Here is a 13,287-nt window from a genome sequence, read left to right as displayed (position 1 = left end):
ATGGAAGTATCAGCACCGCTATCAGTATGAACATGGAAGTATCTACACCGCCATCTGTATGAACATGGAAATATCTTCACCGCCATCTGTAGGAACATGGATATATCTACAAAGCCATCTGTATGAACATGGAAATATCTACACCGCTATCTGTATGAACATGGAAATATCTTCTCCGCCATCTGTAAGAACATAGATATATCTACACAGCCATCTGTATGAACATGGAAATATCTACACCGCTATCTGTATGAACATAGAAATATCTACACCGCTATCTGTGTAAACATGTATACATCTTCACCGCTATCTGCATGAAAATGGAAATATCTACACAGCTATCTGCATATACATTGAAATATCTACAAAGCTATCTCTTTACACATGGAAATAACTTCACTGCTATCTCTATAAACATGGAAATATCTACACCGCCATCTGTATGAAAAAGGAAATATCTGCACCGACATCTGTATGAACATATCAATATCTAAACCGCCATCTGTATTAAGATGGAGATATCTACACCGCTATCTGTATAAACTTGGAAATAACTACACTGCTATCTGTATAAACATGGAAATATCTATGCCGCTTTCTGTATAAACAAGGGAATATCTACACTGCTACCTGTATAAACATGGAAATATCAGCTCCGCTATCTGTATGAACATGGAAATATCTACACTGCCATTTCTATGAACATGGAAATATCTTCACCGCCATCTGTAGGAACATGGATATATCTACACAGCCATCTGTATGAACATGGAAATATCTACACCGCTATCTGTATGAACATGGAAATATCTAAACCGCTATCTGTATGAACATGGAAATATCTTCACCGCCATCTGTATGAACATGGATATGTCTACACAGCCATCTGTATGAACATTTAAATATCTACACCGCCATCTGTATTAAGATGGAGATATCTACACAACTATCTGCATAAACATGGAAATATCTACACCGCTATCTGTACAAACATGGAAATATCTACACCGCTATGTGTATAAACATGGAAATATCTACACCGCTATCTGTATAAACATGGAAATATCTACACCGCTACCTGTATAAACATGGAAATATCAGCACCTCTATCAGTATGAACATGGAATTTTCTACACCGCCATCTGTATGAACATGGAAATATCTTCACCGCCATACGTATGAACATGGAAATATCTGCACCGCCAACTGTATGAACATATAAATATCTACAACGCCATCTGTATTAAGATGGAGATATCTACACCGCTATCTGTATAAACATGGAAATATCTACACCGCTATCTGTATAAACATGGAAATATCTACACCGCTATCTGTATAAACATGGAAATATCTTCACCGCTACCTGTATAAACATGGAAATATCAGCACCGCTATCTGTATGAACATGGAAATATCTACACCACCGTCTGTATGAACATGGAAATATCCTCACCGCCATCTGTATGAACATGGATATATCTATACAGCCATCTGTATGAACATGGAAATATCTTCACCACCATCTGTATGAACATGGATATGTCTACACAGCCGTCTGGATGAACATGGAAATATCTACACCGCTATCTGTGTAAACATGCATACATCTTCACCGCTATCTGTATAAACATGGAAATATCTACACCGCTATCTGTATGAACATGGAAATATCTACACCGCTATCTGTTTGAACATGGAAATATCTACACCGCTATCTGCATGAAAATGGAAATATCTACACAGCTATCTGCATATACATGGAAATATCTACACAGCTATCTCTTTACACATGGAAATAACTACACCACTATCTGTATGAAAATGGAAATATCTACACCGCCGTCTGTATGAACATGGAAATACCTGCACAGCCATCTGTATGAACATATAAATATCTACACCGCCATCTGTATTAAGATGGAGATATCTACACCGCTATCTGTATGCACATGGAAATATCTACACCGCTATCTGTATGAACATGGAAATATCTACACCGCTCTCTGTATGAACATGGAAATATCTTCACCGCCATCTGTATGAACATGGAAATATCTAAACCGCTATCTGTGTAAACATGCATACACCTTCACCGCTATCTGTATAAACATGGAAATATGTACACCGCTACCTGTATAAACATGGAAGTATCAGCACCGCTATCGGTATAAACATGGCAATATCTACACGGCTATCTGTATGAACATGGATATATCTACACAGCCATCTGTATGAACATGGAAATATCTACCCCGCTATCTGTATGAACATGGAAATATCTACACCGCTACCTGTATGAACATGGAAATATCTTCAACGCCATCTTTCTGAACATGGATATGTCTACACAGCCATCTGGATGAACATGGAAATATCTACACCGCTATCTGTATGAACATGGAAATATCTACACCGCTAACTGTGTAAACATGCATACATCTTCACCGCTATCTGTATAAACATGGAAATATCTACACCGCTATCTGTATAAACATGGAAATATCTACACTGCTACCTGTATAAACATGGAAATATCAGCACCGCTATCTGTATGAACATGGAAATATCTACACAGCCATCTGGATGAACATGGAAATATCTACACCGCTATCTGTATGAACATGGAAATAGCTACACCGCTATCTGTATGAACATGGAAATATCTACACCGCTATCTGTATGAACATGGAAATATCTACACCGCTATCTGTATGAACATGGAAATATCTACACCGCTATCTGTATGATCATGGAAATATCTTCACCGCCATCTGTATGAACATGGATATAACTACACAGCCATCTGGATGAACATGGAAATATCTACACCGCTATATGTATGAACATGGAAATAGCTACACCGCTATCTGTATGAACATGGAAATATCTACACCGCTATCTGTATGAACATGGAAATATCTACACCGCTATCTGTATGAACATGGAAATAACTTCACCGCCATCTGTATGAACATGGATATATCTACATAGACATCTGGATGAACATGAAAATATCTACACCGCTATCTGTATGAACATGGAAATATCTACACCACTATCTGTGTAAACATGCATACACCTTCACCGCTATCTGTATAAACATGGAAATATCTACACCGCTATCTGTATGAACATGGAAATATCTACACCGCTATCTGTTTGAACATGGAAATATCTACTCGGCTATCTGCATGAAAATGGAAATATCTACACACCAATCTGCATATACATGGAAATATCTACAAAGCTATTTCTTTACACATGGAAATAACTACACCGCTATCTCTATTAACATGGAAATATCTACACCGCCATCTGTAAGAACATGGAAATATCTGCACCGCCATCTGTATGAACATATAAATATCTACACCGCCATCTGTATTAAGATGGAGATATCTACACCGCTATCTGTATAAACATGGAAATATCTACACCGCTATCTGTATAAACATGGAAATATCAGCACCGCTATCTGTATAAACATGGAAATATCTACAGAGCCATCTGGATGAACATGGAAATATCTACACCGCTATCTGTATGAACATAGAAATAGCTACACTGCTATCTGTATGAACATGGAAATATCTACACCACTATCTGTATGAACATAGATATATCTACACCGCTATCTGTATGAACATGGAAATATCTTCACCGCCATCTGTATGAATATGGATATATCTACACAGCCATCTGGATGAACATGGAAATATCTACACCGCAATCTGTATGAACATAGAAAGATCGACACCTCTATCTCTATGAACATGGAAAGATCTACACTGCTGTCTGTATGAACATGGAAATATCTTCACTGACATCTGTATGAACATGGATATTTCTACACAGCCATCTGGATGAACATGGAAATATCTACACCGCTACCTGAATGAACATGGAAATATCTACACCGCTATCTGTGTAAACATGTATACATCTTCACCACTATCTGTTTAAACATGGAAATATCTACACTGCTATCTGTATGAACATGGAAATATCTACACCGCTATCTGTATAAACATAGAAATATCTACACCGCTATCTGTATAAACATGGAAATATCTACACCGCTATCTGAATGAACATGGAAATATCTACACCGCTATCTGTTTGAACATGGAAATATCTACACCGCTATCTGGATGAAAATGGAAATATCTACACAGCTATCTGCATATACATGGAAATATCTACAAAGCTATTTCTTTACACATGGAAATAACTACACCGCTATCTCTATAAACATGGAAATATCTACACCGCCATCTGTATGAACATGGAAATATCTGCACCGCTATCTGTATGAACATGGAAATAGCTACACCGCTATCTGTATGAATATGGAAATATCTACACCGCTATCTGTATGAACATGGAAATATCTACACCGCTATCTGTATGAACATGGAAATATCTACACCGCTATCTGTATGAACATGGAAATATCTTCACCGCCATCCTTATGAACATGGATATATCTACACAGCCTTCTGGATGAACATGGAAATATCTACACCGCTATCTGTATGAACATGGAAATATCTACACCGCTATCTGTATGAACATGGAAATATCTACACCACTATCTGCATGAACATGGAAATATTTACACCGCTATCTGTATGAACATGGAAATATCTACACCACTATCTGTGCAAACATGCATACATCTTCACCGCTATCTGTATAAACATGGAAATATCTACACCGCTATCTGTATGAACATGGAAATACCTACACCGCTATCTGTTTGAACATGGAAATATCTACACCGCTATCTGCATGAAAATGGAAATATCTACACAGCTATCTGCATATACACGGAAATATCTACAAAGCTATTCCTTTACACATGGAAATAACTACACCGCTATCTCTATAAACATGGAAATATCTACACCACCATCTGCATGAACATGGAAATATCTGCACCGCCATCTGAATGAACATATAAATATCTACACAGCCATCTGTATGAAGATGGAGATATCTACACCGCTATCTGTATAAACATGGAAATATCTACACAGCAATCAGTATGAACATGGAAATATCTACACCGCTATCTGTTTGAACATGGAAATATCTACACCACTGTCTGCATGAAAATGGAAATATCTACAAAGCTATCTGCATATACGTGGAAATATCTATACAGCTATCTCTTTACACATGGAAATAACTACACCGATATCTCTATAAACATGGAAATATCTACACCGCCATCTGTATGAACATGGAAATATCTGCACCGCCATCTGTATGATCATATAAATATCTACACCGCCATCTGTATTAAGATGGAGATATCTACTCCGCTATCTGTATAAACATGGAAATATCTACACCGATATCTGTATAAACATGGAAATATCTACACAGCTATCTGTATGAACATGGAAATATCTTCACCGCCATCTGTATGAACATGGATTTATCTACACACCCATCTGGATGAACATGGAAATATCTACACCGCTATCTGTATGAACATGGAAATAGCTACACCGCTATCTGTATGAACATGGAAATATCTACACCGCTATCTGTATGAACATGGAAATATCTTCACCGCCATCTGTATGAACACGGATTTATCTACACACCCATCTGGATGAACATGGAAATATCTACACCGCTATCTGTATGAACATGGAAATAGCTACACCGCTATCTGTATGAACATGGAAATATCTACACCGCTATCTGTATGAACATGGAAATATCTACACCGCTATCTGTATGAACATGGAAATATCTACACCGCTACCTGTATCAACATGGAAATATCAGCACCGCTATCTGTATGAACATGGAAATATCTACACAGCCTTCTGGATGAACATGGAAATATCTACACCGCTATCTGTATGAACATGGAAATATCTGCACCGCTATCTGTATGAACATGGAAATATCTACACCACTATCTGTATGAACATGGAAATATTTACACCGCTATCTGTATGAACATGGAAATATCTACACCACTATCTGTGCAAACATGCATACATCTTCACCGCTATCTGTATAAACATGGAAATATCTACACCGCTATCTGTATGAACATGGAAATATCTACACCGCTAACTGAACATGGAAATATCTACACCGCTATCTGCATGAAAATGGAAATATTTACACAGCTATCTGCATATACACGGAAATATCTGAAAAGCTATTTCTTTACACATGGAAATAACTACACCGCTATCTCTATAAACATGGAAATATCTACACCACCATCTGTGTGAACATGGAAATATCTGCACTGCCATCTGAATGAACATATAAATATTTACACCGCCATCTGTATTAAGATGGGGATATCTACACCGCTATCTGTATAAACATGGAAATATCTACACCGCTATCTGTATAAACATGGAAATATCTACACCGCTATCTGTATAAACATGGAAATATCTACACCGCTACCTGTATAAACATGGAAATATCAGCACCGCTATCTATATGAACATGGAAATATCTACACCGCTATCTGTATGAACATGGAAATATCTACACCGCTATCTGCATGAAAATGGAAATATCTACACAGCTATCTGCATATACATGGAAATATCTACAAAGCTATCTCTTTACACATGGAAATAACTACACCGCTATCTCTGTAAACGTGGAAATATATACACCACTATCTGTATAAACATGGAAATATCTACACCGCTATCTCTATGAATATGGAAATATCTACACCACTATCTGTATGAACATGGAAATATCTTCACCGCCATCTGTATGAACATGGATATATCTACACAGCCATCAGGATGAACACGGAAATATCTACACCGCTATCTGTATGAGCATGGAAATATCTACACCGCTATCTGTGTAAACATGTATACATCTTCACCACTATCTGTTTAAACATGGAAATATCTACACAGCTATCTGTATGAACATGGAAATATCTACACGGCTATCTGTTTGAACATGGAAATATCTACACCGCTATCTGCATGAAAATGGAAATATCTACAAAGCTATCTGCATATACATGGAACTATCTATACAGCTATCTCTTTACACATGGAAATAACTACACCGCTATCTCTATAAACATGGAAATATCTACACCGCCATCTGTATGAACATGGAAATATCTGCACCGCCATCTGTATGATCATATAAATATCTACACCGCCATCTGTATTAAGATGGAGATATCTACTCCGCTATCTGTATAAACATGGGAACATCTACACCGATATGTGTATAAACATGGAAATATCTACGCCGCTATCTGTATGAACATGGAAATATCTTCACCGACATCTGTATGAACATGGATTTATCTACACACCCATCTGGATGAACATGGAAATATCTACACCGCTATCTGTATGAACATGGAAATATCTACACCGCTATCTGTAAGAACATGGAAATATCTACACCGCTACCTGTATTAACATGGAAATATCAGCACCGCTATCTGTATGAACATGGAAATATCTACAAAGCCTTCTGGATGAACTTGGTAATATCTACACCGCTATCTGTATGAACATGGAAATATCTACACCACTATCTGTATGAACATGGAAATATCTACACCACTATCTGTATGAACATGGAAATATTTACACCGCTATCTGTATGAACATGGAAATATCTACACCACTATCTGTGCAAACATGCAAACATCTTCACCGCTATCTGTATAAACATGGAAATATATACACCGCTATCTGTATGAACATGGAAATATCTACAACGCTAACTGTTTGAACATGGAAATATCTACACCGCTATCTGCATGAAAATGGAAATATTTACACAGCTATCTGCATATACACGGAAATATCTACAAAGCTACTTCTTTACACATGGAAATAACTACACTGCTATCTCTATAAACATGGAAATATCTACACCACCATCTGTATGAACATGGAAATATCTGCACCGCCATCTGTATGAAGATATAAATATCTACACCGCCATCTGTATTAAGATGGAGATATATACACCACTATCTGTATAAACATGGAAATATCTATACCGCTATCTGTATAAACATGGAAATATCTACATCGCTATCTGTATAAACATGGAAATATCTACACCGCTACCTGTATAAACATGGAGATATCAGCACCGCTATCTGTATGAACATGGAAATAACTACAATGCTATCTGTATGAACATGGAAATATCTACACCGCTATCTGCATGAAAATGGAAATATCTACACAGCTATCTGCATATACATGGAAATATCTACAAAGCTATCTCTTTACACATGGAAATAACTACACCGCTATCTCTGTAAACATGGAAATATATACACCACTATCTGTATAAACATGGAAATATCTACACCGCTATCTGTATAAACATGGAAATATCTACACCGATATCTGTATGAACATGGAAATATCTACACCGCTATCTGTATAAACATGGAATTATCTACACCGCTACCTGTATAAACATGGAAATATCAGCACCGCTATCTGTATGACCATGGTAATATCTACACCGCTATCTCTATGAACATGGAAATACCTACACCGCTATCTGTATGAACATGGAAATAGCTACACCGCTATCTGTATGAACATGGAAATATCTACACCACTATCTGTATTAACATGGAAATATATACACCGCTGTCTGTATAAACATGGAAATATCTACACCGCTATCTGTATGAACATGGAAATATCTTCACCGCCATCTGTATGAACATGGATATATCTACACAGCCATCTGGATGAACACGGAAGTATCTACACCGCTATCTGTATGAGCATGGATATATCTACACCGCTATCTGTGTAAACATGTATACATCTTCACCACTATCTGTTTAAACATGGAAATATCTACACAGCTATCTGTATGAACATGGAAATATCTACACCGCTATCTGCATGAAAATGGAAATATCTACAAAGCTATCTGCATATTCATGGAAATATCTATACAGCTATCTCTTTACACATGGAAATAACTACACCGCTATCTCTATAAACATGGAAATATCTACACCGCCATCTGTATGAACATGGAAATATCTGCACCGCCATCTGTATGATCATATAAATATCTACACCGCCATCTGTATTAAGATGGAGATATCTACTCCGCTATCTATATAAACATGGAAATATCTACACCAATATCTTTATAAACATGGAAATATCTACACTGCTATCTATTTGAACATGGAAATATCTACACCGCTATCTGCATGAAAATGGAAATATCTACACAGATATCTGCATATACATGGAAATATCTACACAGCTATCTCTTTGCACATGGAAATATCTACACCGCTATCTCTATAAACATGGAAATATCTACACCGCTATCTGTATGAACATGGAAATATCTTCACCGCCATCTGTATGAACATGGATATATCTACACAGCCATCTGGATGAACATGGAAATATCTACACCGCTATCTGTATGCACATGGAAATATCTACACAGCTATCTGTGTAAACCTGCATACATCTTCACCGCTATCTGCATGAAAATGGAAATATCTACACAGCTATCTGCATATACATGGAAATAGCTACAAAGCTATCTCTTTACACATGGAAATAACTACACTGCTATCTCTATAATCATGGAAATATCTACACCGCCATCTGTATGAACATGGAAATATCTGCACCGCCATCTGTATGAACATATAAATTTCTACACCGCCATCTGTATTAAGATGGAGACATCTACACCGCTATCTGTATAAACTTGGAAAAACCTACACCGGTATCTGTATAAGCATGGAAATATCTACACGGCTACCTGTATAAACATGGAAATATCAGCACCGCTATCTGTATGCACATATAAATATCTACACCGCCATCTGTATTAAGATGGAGATATCTTCACTGCTATCTGTATAAACCTGGAAATATCTACGCCGCTATCAGTATAAACATGGACATATCTACACCGCTATCTGTACAAACATGGAAATATCAACACCGCTACCTGTATAAACACGGAAATATCAGCACCGCTATCAGTATGAACATGGAAGTATCTACACCGCCATCTGTATGAACATGGAAATATCTGCACCGCCATCTGTATGAACATAAATATCTACACCGCCATCTGTTTTAAGATGGAGTTATCTACACCGCTATCTGTATAAACATGGAAATATCTACACCGCTATGTGTATAAACATGGAAATATCTACACCGCTATCTGTATAAAAATGGAAATATCTACACTGCTACCTGTATAAACATGGAAATATCAGCACCGCTATCTGTATGAACATAGAAATATCTACACCGCCATCTGTATGAACATGGAAAAATCTTCACCGCCATCTGTATGAACATGGATATATCTACACAGCCATCTGTATGAACATGAAAATATCTTCACCGCCATCTGTATGAACATGGACATGTCTACACAGCCGTCTGGATGAACATGGAAATATCTACACCGCTATCTGTATGAAAATGGAAATATCTACACCGCAATCTGTGTAAACATGCATACATCTTCACCGCTATTTGTATAAACATGGTAATATCCACACCGCTATCTGTATGAACATGGAAATATCTACACCGCTATCTGTTTGAACATGGAATTATCTACACCGCTATTTGCATGAAAATGGAAATATCTACAAAGCTATCTGCTTTTACATGGAAATATCAACACAGCTATCTCTTTGCACATGGAAATAACTACACCGCTATCTCTATAAACATGGAAATATCTACACCACCATCTGTATGAACATGGAAATATCTGCACCGCCATCTGTATGAACATATAAATATCTACACCGCCATCTGTATTAAGAAGGAGATATCTACACCGCTATCTGTATAAACATGGAAATATCTACACAGCTATCAGTATGAACATGGAAATATCTACACCGCTACCTACATAAACACGGAAATATGTACACCGCTACCTGTATAAACATGGAAGTATCAGCACCGCTATAGGAATGAACATGGCAATATCTACACGGCTATCTGTATGAACATGGAAATATCTACAGCGCTATCTTTATGAACATGGAAATATCTACACCACTATCTGTATGAACATGGAAATAGCTACACAGCCATCTGGATGAACAAGGAAATATCTACACCGCTATCTGAATGAACATGGATATATCTACACAGCCATCTGGATGAACATGGAAATATCTACACCGCTATCTGTATGAACATGGAAATACATACACCGCTATCTGTATGAACATGGAAATATCTACACCGCTATCTGTATGAACATGGAAATATCTACACCGCTATCTGTATGAACATGGAAATATCTTCACCGCCGTCTGTATGAACATGGATATATCTACACAGCCATCTGGATGAACATGGAAATATCTGCACCGCTATCTGTATGAACATGGAAATATCTACACCGCTATCTGTATGAACATGGATATATCTACACAGCCATCTGGATGAACATGGAAATATCTACACCGCTATCTGTGTAAACATGCATACATCTTCACAGCTATCTGTATAAACATGGAAATATCTACACTGCTATCTTTGTGAACATGGAAATATCTACACCGCTAACTGTTTGAACAGGGAAATATATACACCGCTATCTGCATGAAAATGGAAATGTCTGCACAGCTATCTGCATATACATGGAAATATCTACACAGCTATCTCTTTACACATGGAAATAACTACACCGCTATATGTATGAACATGGAAATATCTACTCCGCCATCTGTATGAACATGGAAATATATGCACCGCCATCTGAATGAACATATAAATATCTACACCGCCATCTATATTAATATGGAGATATCTACACCGCTATCTGTATGAACATGGAAATATCTACACAGCCATCAGGATGAACATGGAAATATCTACACCGCTATCTGTATGAACATGGAAATATCTACACCGCTATATGTATGAACATGGAAATATCTACACCGCTACCTGTATAAACATGGAAATATCAGCACCGCTATCTGTATGACCATGGTAATATCTACACCGCTATCTCTATGAACATGGAAATATCTACACCGCTATCTGTATGAACATGGAAATAGCTACACCGCTATCTGTATGAACATATAAATATCTCCACCGCCATCTGTATAAAGAAGGAGATATCTACACCGCTATCTGTATAAACATGGAAATATCTACACCGCTATCTTTATGAACATGGAAATATCTTCACCGCCATCTGTATGAAAATGTAAATATATACACCGCTATGTGTATCAACATGGAAATATCTTCAACGCCATCTGTATGAACATGGATATATCTACACAGCCATCTGGAAGAACATGGAAATATCTACACCGCAATCTGTATGTACATGGAAATATCTACACCGCTATCTGTGTAAAGATCCATACATCTTCACTGCTATCTGCATGAAAATGGAAATATCTACACAGCTATCTGCATATGTATGGAAATATCTACAAAGCTATCTCTTTACACATGGAAATAACAACACTGCTATCTCTATAATCATGGAAATATCTACACCGCCATCTGTATGAACATGGAAATATCTGCACCGCCATCTGTATTAACATATAAATTTCTACACCACCATCTGTATTAAGATAGAGATATCTACACCGCTATCTGTATAAACTTGGAAAAATCTACACCGCTATCTGTATAAGCATGGAAATATCTACACGGCTACCTGTATAAACATGGAAATATCAGCACTGCTATCTGTATGCACATATAAATATCTACACCACCATCTGTATTAAGATGGAGATATCTTCACCGCTATCTGTATAAACCTGGAAATATCTATGCTGCTATCTATATAAACATGGACATATCTACACCGCTATCTGTATAAACATGGAAATATCTTCACCGCTACCTGTATAAACATGGAAATATCAGCACCGCTATCAGTATGAACATGGAAGTATCTACACCGCCATCTGTATGAACATGGAAATATCTTCACCGCCCTCTGTATGAACATGGAAATATCTGCACCGCCATCTGTATGAACATATAAATATCTACACCGCCATCTGTATTAAGATGGAGATATCTACACCGCTATCTGTATAAACATGGAAATATCTACACCGCTATGTGTATAAACATGGAAATATCTACACCGCTATCTGTATAAACATGGAAATATCTACACTGCTACCTGTATAAACATGGAAATATCAGCCCCGCTATCTGCATGAACATGGAAATATCTACACCGCCATCTGTATGAACATGGAAAAATCTT

The sequence above is a fragment of the Gorilla gorilla genome, chromosome 19 (assembly GCF_029281585.2).
Source record: "Gorilla gorilla gorilla isolate KB3781 chromosome 19, NHGRI_mGorGor1-v2.1_pri, whole genome shotgun sequence".
In the NCBI taxonomy this organism is placed as follows: domain Eukaryota; kingdom Metazoa; phylum Chordata; class Mammalia; order Primates; family Hominidae; genus Gorilla; species Gorilla gorilla.
Note: the sequence above shows the minus strand (reverse complement) of the source record.